Raw genomic sequence first — 25,840 nt, 5'->3', positions numbered from 1 at the left:
TTTTTACCGTTTAGTGACTGGATTGTCGATTTTAAAACTTTAGTCGCAGTTAAAACCTAATGTAAAATATTAATTATATAAAAGACTTAATTTAAAACGTAAAGTAAATAACGAAAATAAAATTGCGATAATTAAAAAGTACGATAATTAAAAGTGCAATTAAATACAATGACAATAAATAAAAGTGCGATAATTAAAAGTGCAATTAAATATGAAGATAAAGGAATTATGCTTATTTAAACTTCCGTAATCATGATGTTTGACGTGTTGATTTTAGTTTATTCCCATGGGTTAATTGTCCTTTGTCCTGGATTATTCGATATGTCCATACGGATTTATCCATAATAGTCCATCAGTCATAAATATAAAGTGCGAAAGTCTTCGTCAAATTATTCTTATTCCCGAAGTCAAATATTCCAACTAGTTGGGGATTCGAATTGTAACAAGGTCTTAATACTTTGTTTAATGAATACACCAGGTTATCGACTGCGTGTAAACTAAAGTTTTACTACTTTGTTAACAATTACACCAATTATCCTTGAATGTAATCCACCCCTGTTTCAACAAGTCTATTAACTATTAATCCAATCCAATGTCCGTTAAAATGAATAATTATTGGTATGTATAGATATCCCGCCCACCGTACCCAGTCAAGCGTATGTGGTTATATATAAATACGTCAAATTATAAGTCTATATATTAAATCAACGAGGTATCATTTAGTTAATATAAAGCCCATTAATAGCCCATAGTCTAATTTCCACAAGTTTCGTTCTTTTATCCAAACCCCAATTATGGTACAAAGCCCAATTACCCAATTTTAATATTTAGCCCAACATCACGATTACTTCGGCATTAAATAAGCATAATAATAACTTAGCTATGAGACATTAGATTAAAAATAACATTAACCATAACTTACAGTGATTAAAAATAGCGTAGCGTTACACGGACAGAATTTCGACTTACACCCTTACAACATTCGCTAACATACCCTTATTATTAGAAATTATTATCAGTCGACTAGAGCATGCTTTTATAGGAATGTGGCCTGGTACTATTCATCATGCGATCGCATGGCTTTATAACTGCCAGGACATGCGATCGCATGGCCTGCTTTTCCAGCTCACATGAGCTTGTTTCTTCTGCCGATGGTTTTTAAATATAATATATAATATATATAAATAATTTTAGGAATTATTTAAATATTATATTATATTTATGTGCATAGTTGACTTGTAATTTTTAGTCCGTTGCGTCGAGCGTTGAGAGTTGACTTTGGTCCCGGTTCCGATTTTTCGAACGTCCTTGCGTACAATTTAATATCTTGTATTTTACGTTTCGCGTCTTGTACTCTTGTAATTTTGAGATGTTTCTCATTAATAATTGGAACCACTTTGATTGTACTTTGTACTTTTGAGCTTTTTGGTCGTTTGCGTCTTCAATTCATCGAATCTGTCTTTTGTCTTCACCTTTTATTATTTAAACGAATATCACTTGTAAATAGAACAATTGCAACTAAAATCTTGTCTTTCTTGAGGGATAATGTTATGAAATATATATTCGTTTTTTGCATTATCAATGGTATTCAAGTAGATCCGGGGAAGATTGAGATGGTGAAGAGTTGGAGACAACCGACTACGCCTACGAAAGTCCGAAGTTTTCTCGGATTGGCCGGTTATTATCGACGGTTTATCCAAGACTTTTCTAAGATCGCTTCTTCACTGACGAAATTGACGAGGAAGAACGCGAGATTTACTTGGGAGAACGAGCAAGAAATTTCTTTTCAATTGTTAAAAGAGAAGTTGTGTCAAGCTCCGTTGTTAGTGTTGCCGGAAGGAGTGGAAGACATGACGGTTTATTGTGATGCTTAGTTAAATGGGCTCGGGTGTGTTCTTATGCAAAGGGATAAAGTCATCGCTTATGTCTCTCGACAATTAAAGGAACATGAGACGAGATATCCGACTCATGATCTTGAGTTGGCGGCGGTTGTACATGCGTTGAAAATTTGGCGCCATTACTTGTATGGTGTTAAGAGTACGATTTATTCGGATCATAAGAGCTTGAAACATCTCTATAATCAACGAGATTTGAATTATCATCAACGTAGGTGGATGGATGTGGTAAAAGATTATGATTGTGAAATACTTTATCATCCGGGCAAGGCGAATGTGGTCGCGGATGCGTTAAGTCGAAAGAGTCATCACCCGGCGTTACTATTGGGATTGTTACGTATGATTATTACTAACGATTTTCTTGAAAAACTTGGTGTGATTCAAATAGAAGCTTACGTTCACAACAAGCATGCTGAGCGAATTGTAGGGCAATCGGAATTCATTACTATGGGTTTGCGTGGTTTGTTGTCTTTTCAAGGAAGGGTGTGGGTGCCTAAGATGGGTGATTATCGACAAGTGCTACTTGATGAAGCACATAAGTCAAAGTATTACATTCATCCGGGTGCGACGAAGATGTATCTTGACTTGAGGAAGGATTATTGGTGGCCGGCATGAAACGTGATGTTGTAAAGTACGTTGAGCAATGCGTCACGTGTTTGCAAGTTAAGGCCGAGCACCAAAAGCCGTATGGTAAATTACAACCGTTAGAAATCTCGAAGTGGAAATGGGAGCACATTACCATGGATTTCATCACAACGTTACCTAAAACGGCGAGAACCCAATTTGATTCGATTTGGGTGATAGTTGATCGATTGACGAAAAGTGCGTTGTTTCTTCCCATTCGGGAAGCGATATCGTCGGAGACCTTGGCTAAGTTGTTTATCAAGGAAGTCATCTCCTGACACGGAGTTCCTATATCGATTATTTCGGATCGAGATACTCGTTTTACATCTCGGTTTTGGGAAAAGTTTCATGAAGATATGGGTACACAATTGAAATTAAGCACGGCGTATCATCCTCAAACGGACGGTCAAACCGAACGTACGAATCATACTTTGGAGGATATGTTACGGGCGTGTATTATTGATTTTGGTGGTAGTTGGGACGAGCACTTACCTTTGGTGGAATTCTCGTACAATAATAGTTATCATACTAGTATCGGGATGCCACCTTACGAGATGCTTTATGGGCAGAGGTGTCGAACTCCAATTTTTTGGGGTGAAATTGGTCAAAGAGAGATCGGGAGTACCGATTTGGTATTGGAGACGAATAGCAAAATTGATGTGATTCGAGAGCATTTGAAAAAGGCTCAAGATAGGCAAAAATCGTATGCCGACAAACGTAGACGAACGATCGAATTTCAAGATGGTGACATGGTGATGCTTAAGGTTTCGCCATGGAAAGGTATTATTCGATTTCAAAAATGGGGAAAGTTAGCTCCTCGATTTATTGGGCCATTTAAGGTTTTAAATCGTGTTGGCGAAGTCGAGTATCGTTTGGAATTACCCGAAGAGCTTGCGGGGATCCATAATACATTCCATGTTTCCCATCTCCGTAAGTGTCTTGCGGATGATTCATCGTGGGTACCATTAGACGAAATTGAGCTAAACAATAAGTTAGAGTATATTGAGTAGCCGATTGCCATACTCGATGAGAAGGTCAAAAGGTTGAGAAATAAAGAAGTGAGGACTTTTAAAGTTCAATGGCATCATAGTAAAGGTTCCGAGTTACTTGGGAGCCCGAAGAGTTTGTGTTGGTTTATCTTCCTTCTTGTCATGCGGCGTGGATCGCGAGGACGCGCTCCGATTCAAGTGGGGGAGAGTTGTAAGACCCGAGTATTTTTCCTTGTACATACGTGTGTTTAAGATTCTTGAAGTGGAAGTTTTATTGTACTTAATTAACATGCAAAAGAAGCTGAACTGGACATTTGGCGCGGCGCGCGACCTTATGGCGCGCCGCGCCATTACGGGCTGACAGATTCTTCCTTCTTTTTAAATTAGATATTTTGGGGGCAATTTGGTAAAATCACTTTGGGGTCAGACTTTAAGGCCCCAAATCAGTTGTTGGAGTCTCCTTTACTCCATTTCCATCTACCTTATCACTTACCATTTAAATCCTAGAGAGAGGAAGTTCTAGAGTGAGAGAGCTCCATTAAAGGAAGAAGGAAGTTGAATCGGGTCTTAGTGTGAGTTCTAAAGTCGTTCATCTAGTCGCTAGCTACGTGGTGATTGTGTTGGTAAGTTATAAAACCTAATTTCTTACTTTAATTGTATTAAGGGTTAGGGTTTGGGTTATTGGCACATAAAAACCCATTTGTTAGTAAATTAGGGGTTTTTGGGTGAATTTGGGTCTTGTAGACTCAAAGTTGACTAACTAGGGTTTTCTAAGTACTAATCTATGTTTATGAGCTTAAATGAGTTAGTTAAATCACTAGCACACTTAAATATATGTAAAGGGGTGTTAAGTGGGTTAGTGGGTGACCCGAAATGGGTGTATTGACTTTAAATGGTCAAATGGGTCATGATGGACCTAAGTGGGTAAATGTATGTGTTTGATGCATAAACCTTGTATTGGAAAGTGTCTTAGGACATAACTTGGATAATGATTAGGGTTTTAGGGATGTTAACCCAAATATTAGGGTTAGGGTTGCAAACGGGTCAAAATTGCACCATGGGTCAAGATAACCCTAGAATGGAGTTTTAGTGGGTTGACCAACTTGAGTTTGTGATTGATTTTATGTATAATGTAATAGGTACGTTACATTGAAGGTTCTCGGACTTGATTATCTTTCACTGAAGGCGTAAGGTGAGTGGAATAATTATATGTGTAGGTATATAATGTATCTATTTGTTGTAGCGTGAAATGTGTAGTGTCGAGGTGCTAAGACACCACGTTTCACGTGATGAGTGAAGCATCGAGGTGTTAAGATGCCACTCGGGGTGAAGCATCGAGGTGTTAAGATACCACCTAGGGGTGTAGTGTCGAGGTGTTAAGACACCACTCCGTAAAATAATGAGTGAAGCATCGAGGTGTTAAGATGCCACTCGGGGTGAAGTGCCGAGGTGTTAAGGTGCCACCCTAGGGGTTAGTGATACGAGGTGTTAAGTACCCTAACGGATGTTATGAACACCGATGGCGTTTTCACGAGCGCCATTCCCTTGTATGATTGGTTAACCAGGTTATTTGTGTTGTAAGTGTAAGCATAATATATTATTCAAATTATATTACATGCGTTGCATATGCTAGCTTGTGGTATTGGGGTTTTGCTAGCTTGTATTCGAGATTATAAGCTAATTGTGTTGCTAGCATGTATGCGGAGTTTGTGTAAGTGATTTGCAAGTAGGTGTATTATATATGTATGTGTATAATTATTGCATTCAATAAGCTTTGCTTACCCTCTCGTTGTTTACCTTTTTATAGGTTCAGTTGTGGACAAGGGTAAGGGCATCATCTTGGATTAGAGATCCCGTCGTTGCTAGAGAATGCTTTTGGGCTATGTAGCTTTTGGAGTATTGACTGAGACTTGGGTATTTTAATCCCAAACACCATGCTCGTAGTGTAGTTTGGTACTTAAACTTTTGATGGTCGAAACTCATATTTTGAATTAAACTTGTAAAATGGCCGATGTGGGCCCCGCTTCGTAAAACTCATCTTTATTAATGGAATGTGTTAGTTTTACATATTTGAATATGTTGTTAAAAGCGTTTTGTCTAATTATGTCGGGAAGTGGCCAATCTTTTTAGCATTTCAAGACTTTTTGGACAGACTAGAATGGCGCGCCGCGCCATACGTTGTTCCAGCAAAAAAAAAATTTTGTTATTTTTACGCGGGTTGTTCGTGGTTTGGTTTGGGTCGTTACATTAACATGGTGGGACACCTATCTTGAACAGGTATGACAAAATGCTGCTTAAGCACTACCGTGGTCGGCATTCAAGCAATTGATGAACGAGCAGTACCGTCCTAGAAACGAAGTCAATTAACTCAAGGCAGAACTTAGAGAGTTACGAACACAAGGGTTCGACGTTACCACATATGAACGACGATTCACAGAGTTGTGCCTATTGTGTCCGGGAGCATTCGAAGATGAAGAAGAGAAGATCGACGCGTTTGTAAAAGGGTTACCAGTAAGGATTCAAGAAGATGTAAGTTCACACGAGCCCGCTTCTATACAGAAGGCAAGTTGAATGGCTCATAAACTCATAAATCAGATTGAGGGAAGAATTAAAGAGCAGGTGGTCAAAGAAGCCAACACGAAACAACTCAAGAGGAAGTGGGAGGAAAACGGTGACAAGAGTCACCAGTACAACAACAATAACAATTACAACCACAATCGCAACAACTATCCCAACAACCGCAACAACAATCGCAACAATAACCGCAATCCTAACAATAACTACAATAAACATTCCAACAACAACAACTACTACAACAACCGTTTCAACAATAATAACAATCCCAACAACAACCTCAATAACAACAACGGCAACAAAAACCGAAAACAGCCATGTCATAGGTGTGAAGAAAATCATCAGGGGTTTTGCATGACATTTTGCAATAGGTGTAAAAGAAATGGTCATAGCGCGACAAAGTGTGAGGTCTACGGACCAAAGTTTAACAGAACTAAAGGAACAAATAATGTCGGAACAAGTAATGCCGAAATGAATAGTGTCGGAGCAAGTAATACCAACGTAGTTTGTTATAATTGTGGAAAACCGGGCCACATTATTAGAAATTGCCCAAATCAGGGGAATACTAATGGGCAGGGCCGTGGAAGAGTTTTCAATATTAATGCGGCAGAAGCACAGGAAGACCCGGAGCTTGTTACGGGTACGTTTCTTATTGACGATAAATCTGCTTATGTTTTATTTGATTCGGGTGCGGATAGAAGCTATATGAGTAGAGAATTTTGTGCTAAATTAAGTTGCCCATTGACGCCTTTGGATAGTAAATTTTTACTCGAATTAGCAAACGGTAAATTAATTTCAGCAGATAATATATGTCGGGAGAGAGAAATTAAACTGGGGGATGAAACGTTTAAAATCGATTTAATACCAGTCGAGTTAGGGAGTTTTGATGTAATAATTGGCATGGACTGGTTGAAAAAGGTGAGAGCAGAGGTCATTTGTTACAAAAATGCGATTCGCATTATGCGTGAAAAAGGAAAACCTTTAATGTGTACGGAGAAAAGAACAACGCGAAATTAAATCTTATTAGTAGTTTGAAGGCGCAAAAACTAATAAAAAAAGGTTGTTACGTCATTCTAGCACACATCGAGGAAGTTAAACCTGAAGAAAAGAACATCAGTGATGTTCCCGTCGCAAAAGAATTTCCCGATGTATTTCCGAAAGAATTACCGGAATTACCCCCACATCGATCCGTTGAATTTCAAATAGACCTTGTACCAGGAGCTGCACCAATAGCTTGTGCTCCATACAGACTTGCACCCAGCGAAATGAAAGAATTACAAAGTCAGTTACAGGAACTTTTAGAGCGTGGTTTCATTCGACCAAGCACATCACCATGGGGAGCTCCTGTTTTGTTTGTCAAGAAGAAAGATGGTACATTCAGGTTGTGTATCAACTACCGAGAGTTGAAAAAAATTACCATCAAGAACCGCTACACATTACCGAGAATCGACGACTTATTTGATCAACTACAAGGCTCGTCTGTTTATTCGAAGATCGATTTACGTTCTGGATATCAGCAAATGCGGGTGAAGGAGGATGATATTCCAAAGACTTCTTTTAGGACGCGTTACGGTCATTACGAGTTTATGGTTATGCCATTTGGATTAACTAACGCACCAGCTATGTTCATGGACCTCATGAACCGAGTGTGTGGGTCATATCTTGACAAGTTTGTCATTGTTTTCATCGATGACATACTTATTTACTCGTAGAATGATCAAGAGCACGAAGAACATTTGAGAAAAGTGCTAGAGTTGCTGAGAAAAGAAAAACTATACGCTAAGTTTTCAAAGTGTGCATTTTGGTTGGAAGAAGTTCAATTCCTCGGTCACATAGTGAACAAAGAAGGTATTCAGGTGGATCCAGCAAAGATTGAAACAGTTGAAAAGTGAAAAACCCCGAAAACTCCAAAACACATACGCCAATTTTTAGGACTAGCTGGTTACTACAGAAGGTTCATCCAAGACTTTTCCAGAATAGCAAAACCCTTGACTGCATTAACGCATAAAGGAAAGAAATTTGAATGGAAAGATGAACAAGAGAAAGCGTTTCAATTGTTAAAGAAAAAGTTAACTACGGCACCTATATTGTCATTACCTGAAGGGAATAATGATTTTGTGATATATTGTGACGCCTCAAAGAAAGGTCTCGGTTGTGTATTAATGTAACGAACGAAAGTAATTGCTTATGCGTCTAGACAATTCAAGATTCACGAACAGAATTATACGACGCATGATATGGAATTAAGCGCGGTTGTTTTTGCATTAAAGACTTGTAGGCACTACTTATATGGGGTCAAAAGTATTATATATACCGACCACAAAAGTCTTCAACACATATTTAATCAGAAACAACTGAATATGAGGCAGCGTAGGTGGATTGAATTGTTGAATGATTACGACTTTGAGATTCGTTACCACCCGGGGAAGGCAAATGTGGTAGCCGACGCCTTGAGCATAAAGGACAGAGAACCCATTCGTGTAAAATCTATGAATATAATAATTCACACTAACCTTACTACTCAAATAAATGAGGCGCAACAAGGAGTTTTAAAAGAGGGAAACTTAAAGGATGAAATACCCAAAGGATCGGAGAAACATCTTAATATTCGAGAAGACAGAACCCGGTATAGGGCTGAAAGAATTTGTGTACCAAAATTTGGAGATATGAGAGAAATGGTACTTAGAGAAGCTCATAAAACCAGATACTCAATACATTCTAGAACGGGGAAGATGTATAAGGATCTCAAGAAACATTTTTGGTGGCCAGGTATGAAAGTCGATGTTGCTAAATACGTAGGAGAATGTTTGATGTGTTCTAAGGTCAAAGGTGAGCATCAGAAACTATCAGGTCTACTTCAACAACCCGAAATCCCGGAATGGAAATGGGAAAATATTACCATGGATTTCATCACTAAATTGCCAAGGACTGCAAGTGGTTTTGATACTATTTGGGTAATAGTTGATCGTCTCAACAAATCAGCACACTTCCTGCCAATAAGAGAAGATGACAAGATGAAGAAGTTAGCACGACTGTATTTGAAGGAAGTCGTCTCCAGACATGGAATACCAATCTCTATTATCTCTGATAGGGATGGCAGATTTATTTCAAGATTCTGGCAGACATTACAGCAAGCATTAGGAACTCGTCTAGACATGAGTACTCCCTATCATCAACAAACTGATGGGCAGAGTGAAAGTGAAATGTCCCGTTCATATTGATTATAAACGTTCCATATTAATTGATTTCATTGCGAGGTTTTGACCTCTATATGAGATGTTTTTCAAAGACTGCATTCATTTTTAAAACAACCATAACCTTTATTTTATCAATAAAGGTTTTAAAAACATTACGTAGATTATCAAATAATGATAATCTAAAATATACTGTTTGCACACGACCATTACATAATGGTTTACAATAGAAATATATTACATCGACATATGTTTCTTGAATGCAGTTTTTACACAATATCATACAAACATGGACTCCAAATCTTGTCCTTATTTTAGTATGCAACAGCGGAAGTTCTTAATATTCACCTGAGAATAAACATGCTTTAAACGTTAACAAAAATGTTGGTGAGTTATAGGTTTAACCTATATATATCAAATCGTAACAATAGACCACAAGATTTCGTATTTCAATACACATCCCATACCTAGAGATAAAAATCATTCATATAGTGAACACCTGGTAACCGACATTAACAAGATGCATATATAAGAATATCCCCATCATTCCGGGATACCCTTCGGATATGATATAAATTTTGAAGTACTAAAGCATCAGGTACATTGGATGGGGTTTGTTAGGCCCAATAGATCTATCTTTAGGATTCGCGTCAATTAGGGTGTATGTTCCCTAATTCTTAGATTACCAGACTTAATAAAAAGGGGCATATTCGATTTCGATAATTCAACCTTAGAATGTAGTTTCACGTACTTATGTCTATTTTATAAATCATTTATAAAACCTGCATGTATTCTCATCCCAAAAATATTAGATTTTAAAAGTGGGACTATAACTCACTTTCACAGATATTTCCTTCCTCGGAAATAAGACTTGGCCACGGATCGATTCACGAACCTATACAAATATGTACATATATATCAAAGTATGATCAAAATATAATTACAACCATTTTTATTATGTTTTAAAGATTTAAGTGTATTAAGTCAGCTGTCTTCGTTAGTAACCTACAACTAGTTGTTCACAGTTAGATGTACAGAAATAAATCGATATATATTATCTTGAATCAATCCAAGACCCAGTGTATACACGTCTCAGGCTAGATCACAACTCAAAGTATATATATTTTTGGAATCAACCTCAACCCTGTACTGCTAACTCCAACATTACTGCATATAGAGTGTCTATGGTTGTTCCAAATAATATACATACATGGGTCGATATGATATGTCAAAACATTTACATACGTGTCTATGGTATCCCAAGATTACATAATATATTATAATACATGTATAATGCAATATAAGTTAGCTAGGATATGATTTGTATAGATTTGTTAAACATTTCCCGTAGCTAAAAAGATCAAAAATATCCAATCTTGTTTTACCCATAACTTCTTCATTTTAAATCCGTTTTGAGTGAATCAAATTGATATGGTTTCATATTGAACTCTAATTTAAGAATCCAAACTGAAAAAGTATAAGTTTATAGTCGGAAATTTAAGTTACATGTCAATTACTAAAGAGGTAGTCATTTCCGTCGAAAGAACGACATCTTGATGACCATTTTGAAAAACATACTTTCACTTTGAGTTTAACCAAGATTTTTGGATATAGTTTCATGTTCATATGAAAAATCATTTTCCCAGAAGAACAACTTTTAAATCAAAGTTTATCATAGTTTTTAATTATCCAAACCAAAACAGCCCCTGGTTTCACTACGACGACGTATATATGATTTTAGGGTGTTCATCGTGTTTCCAGGTTTTAAATCATTAAGTTAGCATATCATATAGATATAGAACATGTGTTTAGTTGATTTTAAAAGTCAAGTTAGAAGGATTAACTTTTGTTTGCCAACAAGTTTAGAATTAACTAAACTATGTTCTAGTGATTACAAGTTTAAACCTTCGAATAAGATAGCTTTATATGTATGAATCGAATGATGTTATGAACATCATTACTACCTCAAGTTTTCTGGATAAAACTACTGGAAATGAGAAAAAATGGATCTAGCTTTAAAGGATCCTTGGATGGCTTGAAAGTTCTTGAAGCAGAATCATGACACAAAAACAGTTCAAGTAAGATTTTCACTCGAAATAAGATTGTTATAGTTGTAGAAATTGAATCAAAGTTTGAATATGAATATTACCTTGAATTAGAAAGATAACCTACTATAAATAACAAAGGTTCCTTGATCTTAGATGATTACTTGGAATGGATTAGAAAGTTTGGAAGTAAACTTGCAAACTTGGAAGTATTCTTGATTTTTATGAAACTATACTTATGGAATTTATGAAGAACACTTCGAACGTGAAGATGGAACTTAAGAGAGATCAATTAGATGAAAAAAATTGAAGAATGAAAGTGTTTGTAGGTGTTTTTGGTCGTTGGTATATGGATTAGATATAAAGGATATGTAATTTTGTTTTCATGTAAATAAGTCATGAATGATTACTAATATTTTTGTAATTTTATGAGATATTTCATGCTAGTTGCCAATTGATGGTTCCCACTTGTGTTAGGTGACTCACATGCGCTGCTAAGAGATGATCATTGGAGTGTATATACCAATAGTACATACATCTAAAAGCTGTGTATTGTACGAGTACGAATACAGGTGCATACGAGTAGAATTGTTGATGAAACTGAGCGAGGATGTAATTGTAAGCATTTTTGTTAAGTAGAAGTACTTTGATATGTGTCTTGAAGTCTTTCAAAAGTGTAAGAATACATATCAAAACACAACATGTATATACATTCTAATGGAGTCGTTAAGTCTTCGTTAGTCGTTACATGTAAGTGTTGTTTTGAAACCTTTAAGTTAACGATCTCAATTAATGTTGTTAACCCAATGTTTATTATATCAAATGAGATGATAAATTATTATATTATCATGATATTATGATGTATGAATATCTTTTAATATGATATATACATTAAAATATAGTTACAACGATAATCGTTACATATAAGTCTCGTTTCGTAATTCTTGAGTTAGTAGTCTTTTTTTTACATATGTAGTTCATTGTTAACACACTTAATGATATATTTAAATATTATTTTATTATGTTAAATATAGTGTATCAATATCTTAATATGATACATATGTATTTAGTAGACGTTATCATAACGATAATCGTTATATATATCATTTCGAGTTTCTTAACTTAGTAATCTCATTTCTTATGTATATCACACGTTGTTAATATATTTAGTGAGATACTTACTCATCATAATCTTATGTCAATCATATATATATATGTCTATATACACCACAACATGTAGTTTTTACAATTTTGTAATGTTCGTGAATCGCCGGTCAACTTGGGTGATCAATTGTCTATATGAAACTTATTTCATTTAATCAAGTCTTAACAAGTTTGATTGCTTAACATGTTGGAAACATTTAGTCATGTAAATATCAATCTCAATTAATATATATAAACATGGAAAAGTTCGGGTCACTACAGTACCTACCCGTTAAATGAATTTCGTCCTGAAATTTTAAGCTGTTGAAGGTGTTGACGAATCTTCTAAAAATAGATGCGGGTATTTCTTCTTCATCTGATCTTCATGCTCCCAGGTGAACTCGGGTACTCTACAAGCATTCCATCGAACCTTAACAATCGGTATCTTGTTTTGTTTAAGTCACTTAACCTCACGATCCATTATTTCGACGGGTTCTTTAATGAATTGAAGTTTTTCATTGATTTGGAATTCGTCCAACGGAATAGTGAGATCTTCTTTAGCAAAACATTTCTTCAAATTCAAGACGTGGAAAGTGTTATGTACAGCCGCGAGTTGTTGAGGTAGCTCCAGTTGGTAAGCTACTGGTCCGACACGATCTATAATCTTGAATGGTCCAATGTACCTTGGATTTAGTTTCCCCCGTTTACCAAATCGAACAACGCCTTTCTAAGGTGAAACCTTAAGCATGACCATTTCTCTAATTTCAAACTCTATATCTTTTCTTTTACTGTCCGCGTAGCTCTTTTATCGACTCTGGGCGATTTTCAATTGTTGTTGAATTTGGATGATTTTCTCGGTAGTTTCTTGTATTATCTCAGGACCCGTAATCTGTCTATCCCCCACTTCATTCCAATAAATTGGAGACATGCATTTTCTACCATAAAGTGCCTCAAACGGCGCCATCTCAATACTAGAATGATAACTGTTGTTGTAGGAAAATTCTGCTAACGGTAGGTGTCGATCCCAACTGTTTCCGAAATCAATAACACATGCTCGTAGCATATCTTCAAGCGTTTGTATCATCCTTTCGCTCTGCCCATCAGTTTGTGGATGATAGGCAGTACTCATGTCTAGACGAGTCCCCAATGCTTGTTGCAATGTCTGCCAGAACCTTGAAACAAATCTACCATCCCTATCAGAGATAATAGAGACGGGTATTCCATGTCTGGAGACAACCTCCTTCAAATACAATCGCGCCAACTTCTCTATTTTGTCATCTTCTCTCATTGGCAGGAAGTGTGCTGACTTGGTGAGGTGATCAACTATTACCCAAATAGTATCATAACCACTTGCAGTCCTTGGCAATTTAGTAATAAAATCCATGGTAATGTTTTCCCATTTCCATTCCGGGATTTCAGGTTGTTGTAGTAGACCTGATGGTTTCTGATGTTCAGCTTTGACCTTAGAACACGTCAAACATTCTCCTACATATTTAGCAATATCGGCTTTCATACCTGAAATGTCCTGTTCTTATTGATTAAAAATGTTCCATATTAATTGACTTCGTTGCGAGGTTTTGACCTCTATATGAGACGTTTTTCAAAGACTGCATTTATTTTTAAAACAAACCATAACCTTTATTTCATAAATAAAGGTTTAAAATTTTTTACGTAGATTATCAAATAATGATAATCTAAAATATCCTGTTTACACACGACCATTACATAATGGTTTACAATACAAATATGTTACATCGAAATCAGTTTCTTTAATGCAGTTTTTACACAGTATCATACAAACATGGACTCCAAATCTTGTCCTTATTTTAGTATGCAACAGTGGAAGCTCTTAGTATTCACCTGAGAATAAACATGCTTTAAACGTCAACAAAAATGTTGGTGAGTTATAGGTTTAACCTATATATATCAAATCGTAACAATAGACCACAAGATTTCATATTTCAATATACATCCCATACATAGAGATAAAAATCATTCATATGGTGAACACCTGGTAACCGACATTAACAAGATGCATATATAAGAATATCCCCATCATTCCGGGATACCCTTCGGATATGATATAAATTTTGAAGTACTAAAGCATCCGGTACTTTGGATGGGGTTTGTTAGCCCCAATAGATCTATCTTTATGATTCGCGTCAATTAGGTTGTCTGTTCCCTAATTCTTAGATTACCAGACTTAATAAAAAGGGGCATATTCGATTTCGATAATTCAACCATAGAATGTAGTTTCACGTACTTGTGTCTATTTTGTAAATCATTAATAAAACCTGCATGTATTCTCATCCCAAAAATATTAGATTTTAAAAGTGGGACTATAACTCACTTTCACAGATTTTTACTTCGTCGGGAAGTAAGACTTGGCCACTGGTTGATTCACGAACCTATAACAATATATACATATATATCAAAGTATGTTCAAAATATATTTACAATACTTTTAATATATTTTGATGTTTTAAGTTTATTAAGTCAGCTATCCTCGTTAGTAACCTACAACTAGTTGTCCACAGTTAGATGTACAGAAATCAATCGATAAATATTATCTTGAATCAATCCACAACCCAGTGTATATGTATCTCAGTATTGATCACAACTCAAACTATATATATTTTGGAATCAACCTCAAACCTATATAGCTAACTCCAACATTCACATATAGAGTGTCTATGGTTGTTCTGAAATACATATAGATGTGTCGACATGATAGGTCGAAACATTGTATACATGTCTATGGTATCTCAAGATTACATAATATACAATACAAGTTGATTAAGTTATGGTTGGAATAGATTTGTTACCGATTTTCACGAAGCTAAAATGAGTAGTTTTTACCAATTTTGTTTTGCTCGCCATTTATTCGTTTCTAATCCGTTTTGAGTGATTTAAGCGGCCACGGTTTCGTATTGAACTTGACTTTATGAAACTAAACAGAAAAGGTATAGGTTTATTGTCAGAAATACAAGTTACAAGTCGTTTTTGAAAGAGGTAGTCATTTCTGTCGAAAGAACGACATCTTGATGACTGTTTTGAAAAACATACTTTCACTTTGAGTTTAACCATGATATTTGGATATGGTTTCATGTTCATAAGAAAAATCATTTTTCCAGAAGTATAGCTTTTAAATCAAAGTTTTTCATAGTTTTAGTTATCCAAACCAAAACAGCCCCCGGTTGTAACTACGACGGGGTAAATCCGGTTTTATGGTGTTTATCGTGTTTCCGGGTTTTAAATCATTAAGTTAGCATATCATATAGATATAGATCATGTGTATAGTTGATTTTAAAAGTGTAGTTAGAAGGATTAACTTTATTTGAGAACAAGTTTAGAATTAACTAAACTAGGTTCTAGTGATTACTAGTTTACCACTTCGAATATGATAGCTTTTTATGTATGAATTGAATGATGTTATGAAAATCATTACTACCTTAAGTTCCTTGGATAAACCTACTGGAAAAGAGAAAAATGGATCTAGCTTCAACGGATCCTTGGATGGCTCGAAGTTCTTGAAGCAGAATCATGACACGAAAACAAGTTCAAGTAAGATCATCACTTACAAGATTGTTATAGTTATAGAAATTGAACCAAAGTTTAATATGATTATTACCTTGTATTAGAATGATAACCTACTGTAAGAAACAAAGATTTCTTAAGGTTAGATGATCACCTTACAAGATTGGAAGTGAGCTAGCAAACTTGAAAGTATTCTTGATTTTATGAAACTAGAACTTTTGGAATTTATGAAGAACACTTAGAACTTGAAGATAGAACTTGAGAGAGATCAATTAGATGAATAAAATTGAAGAATGAAATTGTTTGTAGGTGATTTTGGTCATTGGTGTATGGATTAGATATAAAGGATATGTAATTTTGTTTTCATGTAAATAAGTCATGAATGATTACTCATATTTTTGTAATTTTATGAGATATTTCATGCTAGTTGCCAAATGATGGTTCCCACATGTGTTAGGTGACTCACATGGGCTGCTAAGAGCTGATCATTAGAGTGTATATACCAATATTACATACATCTAAAAGCTGTGTATTGTACGAGTACGAATACGGGTGCATACGAGTAGAATTGTTGATGAAACTGAACGAGGATGTAATTGTAAGCATTTTTGTTAAGTAGAAGTATTTTTCTAAGTGTCTTGAAGTCTTTAAAAGTGTATGAATACATATTAAAACACTACATGTATATACATTTTAACTGAGTCGTTAAGTCATCGTTAGTCGTTACATGTAAGTGTTGTTTTGAAACCTTTAGGTTAACGATCTTGTTGAATGTTGTTAACCCAATGTTTATAATATCAAAAGAGATTTTAAATTATTATATTATCATGATATTATGATGTACGAATATCTCTTAATATGATATATATACATTAAATGTCGTTACAACGATAATCGTTACATATATGTCTCGTTTCAAAATCATTAAGTTAGTAGTCTTGTTTTTACATATGTAGTTCATTGTTAATATACTTAATGTTTTGTTTACTTATCATAATATCATGTTAACTATATATATAACCATATATATGTCATCATATATGTTTTACAAGTTTTAACGTTCGTGAATCACCGGTCAACTTGGGTGGTCAATTGTCTATATGAAACTTATTTCAATTAATCAAGTCTTCACAAGTTTGATTGCTTAACATGTTGGAAACATTTAATCATGTAAATAACAATTTCATTTAATATATATAAACATGGAAAAGTTCGGGTCACTACAATACCCGGCCACCAAAAGTGTTTCTTGAGATCTTTATACATCTTCCCCGCTCCGGGATGTATTGAGTATCTGGTTTTATGTGCTTCTTTAAGTACCATTTCTTTCACATCTCTAAACCTTTGTACCCAAATTCTATCAGCCCTATATCGGGTTCCGTCTTCCCGAATATTAAGATGTTTCTCTGATCCTTTGGGTATCTCATTCTTCAACTTTCTTTCTTTTACAACTCCCTGTTGCGCTTCCTTTATTTGAGTAGTAAGGTTAGTACGAATAATTATATTCATAGCTTTTACCCGTATAGGTTCTCTGTCCTTTCTACTCAAAGCGTCGGCTACCACATTCGCCTTCCCCAGGTGGTATCGAATCTCAAAATCATAATCATTCAACAGTTCAATCCACCTGCGTTGTCTCATATTCAGTTGCTTCTGATTAAATATATGTTGGAGACTTTTATGGTCGGTATATATAATACTTTTGACCCCATATAAATAATACCTCCAAGTCTTTAATGCAAAAACAACAGCATCCAATTCTAAATTGTGAGTTGTATAATTTTGCTAGTGAATCTTCAATTGTCTAGACGCATAAGCAATCACCTTCGTTCGTTGCATTAATACACAACCGAGACCTTGCTTTGATGCGTCACAATAAATCACAAAATCATCATTCCCTTCAGGCAATGACAATATAGGTGCCGTAGTTAGCTTTTTCTTCAATAACTAAAATGCCTTCTCTTGTTCATCCTTCCATTCAAATTTCTTCCCTTTATGCGTTAATGCAGTCAAGGGTTTTGCTATTTTAGAGAAATCTTGAATGAATCTTCTGTAGTAACCAGCCAATCCTAAAAATTGAAGTATATGCTTCGGAGTTTTTGGGGTTTCCCACTTTTCAACGGTTTCGATCTTTGCCGGGTCCACCTGGATACCTTCTTTGTTCACTATGTGACCGAGGAATTGAACTTCTTCCAACCAAAATGCACACTTTGAAAACTTAGCGTACAGTTTTTCTTTCCTCAATACTTCTAGCACTTTTCTCAAATGTTCTTCGTGCTCTTGATCATTCTTTGAGTAAATAAGTATGTTATCAATGAAAACAATGACAAACTTGTCAAGATATGGCCCACACACTCGGTTCATAAGATCCATGAACACAGCTGGTGCATTAGTCAATCCAAATGGCATAACCATAAACTCGTAATGACCATAACGCGTCCTAAAAGAAGTTTTTGGAATATCATCCTCCTTTACTCGCATTTGATGATATCCAGAACGTAAATCGATTTTTGAATAAACCGACGAGCCTTGTAGTTGATCAAATAAGTCGTCAATTCTCGGCAGTGGATAACGGTTTTTGATGGTAAGTTTATTCAACTCTCTGTAGTCAATACACAACCTAAATGTACCATCCTTCTTCTTGACAAACAAAATAGGAGCTCCCCATGGTGATGTGCTTGGTCAAATGAAACCACGTTCTAATAGTTCTTGTAGTTAGCTTTGCAGTTCTTTCATCTCGTTGGGTGCGAGTCTGTGAGGAGCACGAGCTATTGGTGCAGCTCCTGGTACAAGATCTATTTGAAATTCAACAGATCGATGTGGAGGTAGTCCCGGTAATTCTTTCAGAAATACATCGGGAAATTCTTTTGCAATGGGAACATCATTGATGCTCTTTTCTTCAGTTTGTACTTTCTCGACGTGTGCTAGAACAGCATAGCAACCTTTTCTTATTAGTTTTTGTGCCTTCAAATTACTAATAAGATGTAGCTTCGTGTTGCCCTTTTCTCCGTACACCATTAAGGGTTCTCCTTCTTCTCGTACAATGCGAATTGTATTTTTGTAACATACGATCTCTGCTTTCATCTCCTTCAGCCAGTCCATGCCAACTATTACATCAAAACTCCCTAACTCTACTGGTATCAAATCAATCTTAAATATTTCGCTACCCAGTTTAATTTCTCGATTCCGGCATATATAATCTGCTGAAATTAATTTACAGTTTGCTAATTCGAGTAAAAATTTACTATCCAACGGCGTCAATGGACAACTTAATTTAGAAAAAAAATCTCCACTCATATAGCTTCTATCCGCACCCGAATCAAATAAAACGTAAGCAGATTTATTGTCAATAAGAAACATACCCGTAACAAGCTCCGGGTCTTCCTGTGCCTCTGCCGCATTAATATTGAAAACTCTTCCACGGCCTTGTCCATTCGTGTTCTCCTGGTTCGGGCAATTTCTAATAATGTGGCCCAATTTTCCACATTTATAATAAACTACATTGGCATAACTTGCTCCGACACTACTTGCTCCGCCATTACTCGTTCCGACACCATTTGTTCCTTTCGTTCTGTTAACCCCTGGTCCGTAGACCTCACACTTCGCCGCGCTATGACCATTTCTTTTACACTTGTTGCAAAATTTGGTGAAAAAACCCCGAGTGATACTTTTCACACCTTTGGCATAGCTGCTTCTGGTTGTTGTTGTTGTTGCGGTTGTTATTGTTGTTGGGATGATTGTTGTAGTTGTTGTTGTTGTTGTACCATTTGTTGTAGTTGCGATTGATGTTGTGATTGTTGGGATAGTTGTTGTTGTTTTGGTGACTCTTATCACCGTTTTCCTCCCACTTTCTTTTGACTAACTTCACGTTGGCCTCTTCGGCCGCCTGTTCTTTAATTCTTCCCTCAATCTGGTTCACTAGTTTGTGAGCCATTCTACATGCCTTTTGTATGGAGGCAGGCTCGTGTGAACTTATATCTTTTTGGATTCTCTCCGGTAACCCTTTCACAAACGCGTCGATCTTCTCTTCCTCATCTTCGAATGCTCTCGGACACAATAAGCACAATTCTGTGAGTCATCTTTCGTACGAAGTAATATCGAATTCCTATGTTCGTAACCCTCTAAGTTCTGACTTGAGCTTATTGACCTCAGTTCTGGGACGGTACTTCTCGTTCATCAAGTGCGTGAATGCTGACCACGGTAGAGCGTAAGCAGCATCTTGTCCCACTTGCTCTAGATAGGTATTCCACCATGTTAACGCAATACCTGTGAAGGTATGCGTAGCATACTTCACTTTGTCTCCTTCAGCACACTTACTTATAGCAAACACCGATTCAACTTTCTCAGTCCACCATTTTAATCCGATTTGTCCTTCGGTCCCATCAAATTCTAAAGGTTTGCAGGCAGTGAATTCCTTGTAGGAGCATCCTACACGATTTCTTGCGCCGTTAGCTGTATTGCTAGATTCAGAGTTGTTGTTGGAATGTAGCGCGGCCTGTACTGCGGTTATGTTTGAAGAAAGAAAGGCACGAAATTCCTCTTCGCTCATATTCAAGGTGTGTCGAGTAGTCGGTGCCATTTCCTTCAAAATAGTCAAATAAAACAATTTAATCATACAGAATATTAAGAGTAGTCAATAGTATCTCGTAGCATAATATGAACTTATTTATAAAAGTTTTTTCTTCATATTAGCGTTTTATAAGTTTAAATTCGGGTACTACCTACCCGTTAAGTTCATACTTAGTAGCTAATATATAATTCAACTACTACAATTCCATTTGAAAAATTGATTATAATAATATATCACATACAAATATTCTACAAACTTACAACTTCGCTATATTACATATAACATGAAATATAGTACACTATGATACATGACAATTTTGAAGATAAATCTAGTTAATACGCAAGTTGTTCAGCAAAGGAAATAAAGACACGTAATTCATAAGTCCAGAAACAAGTCATGCATTCTGGTTTTATTAAGACGACTTCCCATCCTTGGTCTTGTGGAAAATAACCGTTATGACCATTGGCTAGGTAGCATGTTGTAATGTCGTCAAAAGGACGAGGGTTTCGTAATGTCCAACAGCCCCGTAATAATCTAAAAACCTTGTTTCTCACCCCAACTACTGAATCCATCACTTGTGGGAAAGTTTTATTTAAAAGCTGCAATCCGATGTTCTTTTTCTCACTTTGGTAAGAAGCGAACATCACTAACCCGTAAGCATAACATGCTTCTTTATGTTGCATGTTAGAAGCTCTTTCTAATTCACGAAATCCTATGTTGGGATATGTTGAGTCAAAATAGGTTCTTAACCCATAGCGTAAAATTGCATTTGGGTTCCCCGCATTTAACGCTTTAAAGAAACACGGCGTAACTTAAAGTCTCCCCAATGTGATATACCCCACCTATCAAAGGAAAGCCTTTTATAAACTAAGGCATTTCTGAAAAGTCTTTCAAATGTTTGACAAGTTAATTTCGCAATAACTAAATGTGCTGATGAATTCTGACCGACTCTAGACAAGATTTCCTCAATCATATCCTCTGGTAGGTCTTCTAAAATATTCAGTTGTCTACCCTTAACGTCCATTTTGTTTTTATACTGTAAAATAGACAAGGATTAGATTTGTAATAACAAACAATACAAGCAATTTTTACATAGAACATAAAAGTACAAGCACACTACAAAACATTTATTACACAACATGATCACACCCCTCTAATCTGAATCACTGGTTTCTTCTTCTTCGGACTTGGTTCTTTTTCCTAATCTTCTAGGGATATATGATGTTCCTCCAATACGAGTCGTCGTTTTTCACATTGGTTTAGAAAAACCTGGTGGTTTAGAGGTTCCCGGGTTATTGTCACGTTATTGAAAATACGGGTGTTGACGATACATATAAAGTTCATCGGGGTCGGAATCAGATTTCTCTATTTTGATGTCTTTTCCCTTATTATTTTTTTTTTGCCTCATTAAATTGGGTCGGGGTAATTTCTATAACATCATCGGAATCCTCATCAGGATCCGATTCATCGAAAAATTGGTAATTTTCCCAATATTTTACTTCCTTAGCGGAAACACCATTGACCATTATTAACTTTAGTCCATTGGTTGAGGATTTTCTTTTATTTGACCGGTTTTCTGTAGTTCCTTCTATTCCCCCCTCCGGTACCTCTTCTTCTTCCGGTTCCACTTCTTCAGGTTCCTCTTCTTCCGGTTCCTCTTCTTCCGGTTCTGTTTCCTCTTCTTCCGGTTCTTCGGGAACTTGTGAATCTTGCCAATATATATTCGACACTTCGTTATTATTAGGTGAGTCAATGGGATTTCTGCTAGAGGTAGACATCTATCACACAATATCAAACATGTTATGAGATTAATATATCACATAATATTTACATGTTAATAATACATAGTTTCCAACAAAAATGTTAAGCAATCATTTTTAAAGAAAACACAGTCGAAGTCCAGACTCACTAATGCATCCTAACAAACTCGTTAAGACACACTAATGCAAGTTTTTCTGGTTCTCTAACACCAACGCTCGGATACCAACTGAAATGTCCCGTTCATATTGATTATAAACGTTCCATAATAATTGATTTCGTTGCGAGGTTTTGACCTCTATATGAGACGTTTTTCAAAGACTGCATTTATTTTTAAAACAACCATAACCTTTATTTTATCAATAAAGGTTTTAAAAACATTACGTAGATTATCAAATAATGATAATCTAAAATATACTGTTTACACAAGACCATTACATAATGGTTTACAATAGAAATATATTACATCGACATATGTTTCTTGAATGCAGTTTTTACACAATATCATACAAACATGGACTCCAAATCTTGTCCTTATTTTAGTATGCAACAGCGGAAGCTCTTAATATTCACCTGAGAATAAACATGCTTTAAACGTTAACAAAAATGTTGGTGAATTATAGGTTTAACCTATATATATCAAATCGTAACAATAGACCACAAGATTTCATATTTCAATACACATCCCATTCATAGAGATAAAAATCATTCATATGGTGAACACCTGGTAATTGACATTAACAAAATGCATATATAAGAATATCCCCATCATTCCAGGACACCCTTCGGATATGATATAAATTTCGAAGTACTAAAGCATCCGGTACTTTGGATGGGGTTTGTTAGGCCCAATAGATCTATCTTTAGGATTCGCGTCAATTAGGGTGTCTGTTCCCTAATTCTTAGATTACCAGACTTAATAAAAAGGGGCATATTCGATTTCGATAATCCAACCATAGAATGTAGTTTCACGTACTTGTGTCTATTTTGTAAATCATTTATAAAACCTGCATGTATTCTCATCTCAAAAATATTAAATTTTAAAAGTGGGACTATAACTCACTTTCACAGATATTCCCTTCCTCGGAAATAAGAATTGGCCACGGATCGATTCACGAACCTATACAAATATGTACATATATATCAAAGTATGATCAAAATATAATTATAACCATTTTTATTATGTTTTAAACATTTGAGTGTATTAAGTCAGCTGTCCTAGTTAGTAACCTACAACTAGTTGTCCACAGTTAGATGTACAGAAATAAATCGATATATATTATCTTGAATCAATCCACGACCCAGTGTATACACGTCTCAAGCTAGATCACAACTCAAACTATATATATTTTTGGAATCAACCTCAACCCTGTATAGCTAACTCCAACATTACTACATATAGAGTGTCTATGGTTGTTCCAAGTAATATATAGATGGGTCGATATGATATGTCAAAACATTTGCATACGTGTCTATGGCATCCCAAGATTACATAATATATTAGAATACATGTATAATACAATATAAGTTATCTAGGATATGATTTGTATAGATTTGTTAAACATTTCCCGTAGCTAAAAAGATCAAAAATATCCAATCTTGTTTTACCCATAACTTCTTCATTTTAAATCCGTTTTGAGTGAATCAAATTGCTATTATTTCATATTGACCTCTAATGTAAGAATCCAAACTGAAAAAGTATAGGTTTATCGTCGGAAATTTAAGTTACATGTCTATTACTAAAGAGGTAGTCATTTCCATCGAAAGAACGACATCTTGATGACCATTTTGAAAAACATACTTTCACTTTGAGTTTAACCAAGATTTTTGGATATAGTTTCATGTTCATATGAAAAATCATTTTCCCAGAAGAACAACTTTTAAATCAATGTTTATCATAGTTTTTAATTATCCAAACCAAAACAGCCCCTGGTTTCACTACGATCGCGTATATCCGATTTTATGGTGTTCATCATGTTTCCAGGTTTTAAATCATTAAGTTAGCATATCATATAGATATAGAACATGTGTTTATTTGATTTTAAAAGTCAAGTTAGAAGGATTAACTTTTGTTTGCGAACAAGTTTAGAATTAACTAAACTATGTTCTAGTGATTACAAGTTTAAACCTTCGAATAAGATAGCTTTATATGTATGAATCGAATGATGTTATGAACATCATTACTACCTCAAGTTTTCTGGATAAAACTATTGGAAATGAGAAAAATGGATCTAGCTTCAAAGCATCCTTGGATAGCTTGAAAGTTCTTGAAGCAGAATCATGACACGAAAATAGTTCAAGTAAGATTTTCACTCGAAATAAGATTGTTATAGTTGTAGAAATTGAATCAAAGTTTGAATATGAATATTACCTTGAATTAGAAAGATAACCTACTATAAATAACAAATGTTCCTTGATCTTAGATGATTACTTGGAATGGATTAGAAAGCTTAGAAGTAAACTTGCAAACTTGGAAGTATTCTTGATTTTTATGAAACTATACTTATGGAATTTATGAAGAACACTTAGAACATGAAGATAGAACTTGAGAGAGATCAATTAGATGAAGAAAATTGAAGAATGAAAGTATTTTTTGGTGTTTTTGGTCGTTGGTATATGGATTAGATATAAAGGACATGTAATTTTATTTTCATGTAAATAAGTCATGAATGATTACTAATATTTTTGTAATTTTATGAGATACTTCATGCTAGTTGCCAAATGATGGTTCCTACATGTGTTAGGTGACTCACATGGGCTGCTAAGAGCTGATTATTGGAGTGTATATACTAATAGTACATACATCTAAAAGCTGTGTATTGTACGAGTACGGATATGGGTGCATACGAGTAGAATTGTTGATGAAACTGAACGAGGATGTAATTGTAAGAATTTTTGTTAAGTAGAAGTACTTTAATATGTGACTTGAAGTCTTTCAAAAGTGTAAGAATACATATCAAAACACAACATGTATATACATTCTAATGGAGTCGTTAAGTCTTCGTTAGTCGTTACATGTAAGTGTTGTTTTGAAACCTTTAAGTTAACGATCTCAATTAATGTTGTTAACCCAATGTTTATTATATCAAATAAGATGTTAAATTATTATATTATCATGATATTATGATGTATGAATATCTTTTAATATGATATATACATTAAAATATCGTTACAACGATAATCGTTACATATAAGTCTCGTTTCGTAATTCTTGAGTTAGTAGTCTTGTTTTTACATATGTAGTTCATTGTTAACACATTTAATGATATATTTAAATATCAATTTATCATGTTAAATATAGTGTATCAATATCTTAATATGATACATATGTATTTAGTAGACGTTATCATAATGATAATCGTTATATATATTTCGAGTTTCTTAACTTAGTAATCTCATTTCTCATGTATATCACACATTGTTAATATATTTAGTGAGATACTTACTCATCATAATCTTATGTCAACCATATATATATGTCTATATATACCACAACATGTAGTTTTTACAATTT

This window comes from Rutidosis leptorrhynchoides, chromosome 8, assembly GCF_046630445.1.
Source record: "Rutidosis leptorrhynchoides isolate AG116_Rl617_1_P2 chromosome 8, CSIRO_AGI_Rlap_v1, whole genome shotgun sequence".
Lineage (NCBI taxonomy): Eukaryota > Viridiplantae > Streptophyta > Magnoliopsida > Asterales > Asteraceae > Rutidosis > Rutidosis leptorrhynchoides.
This window is presented reverse-complemented; position numbering follows the sequence as displayed.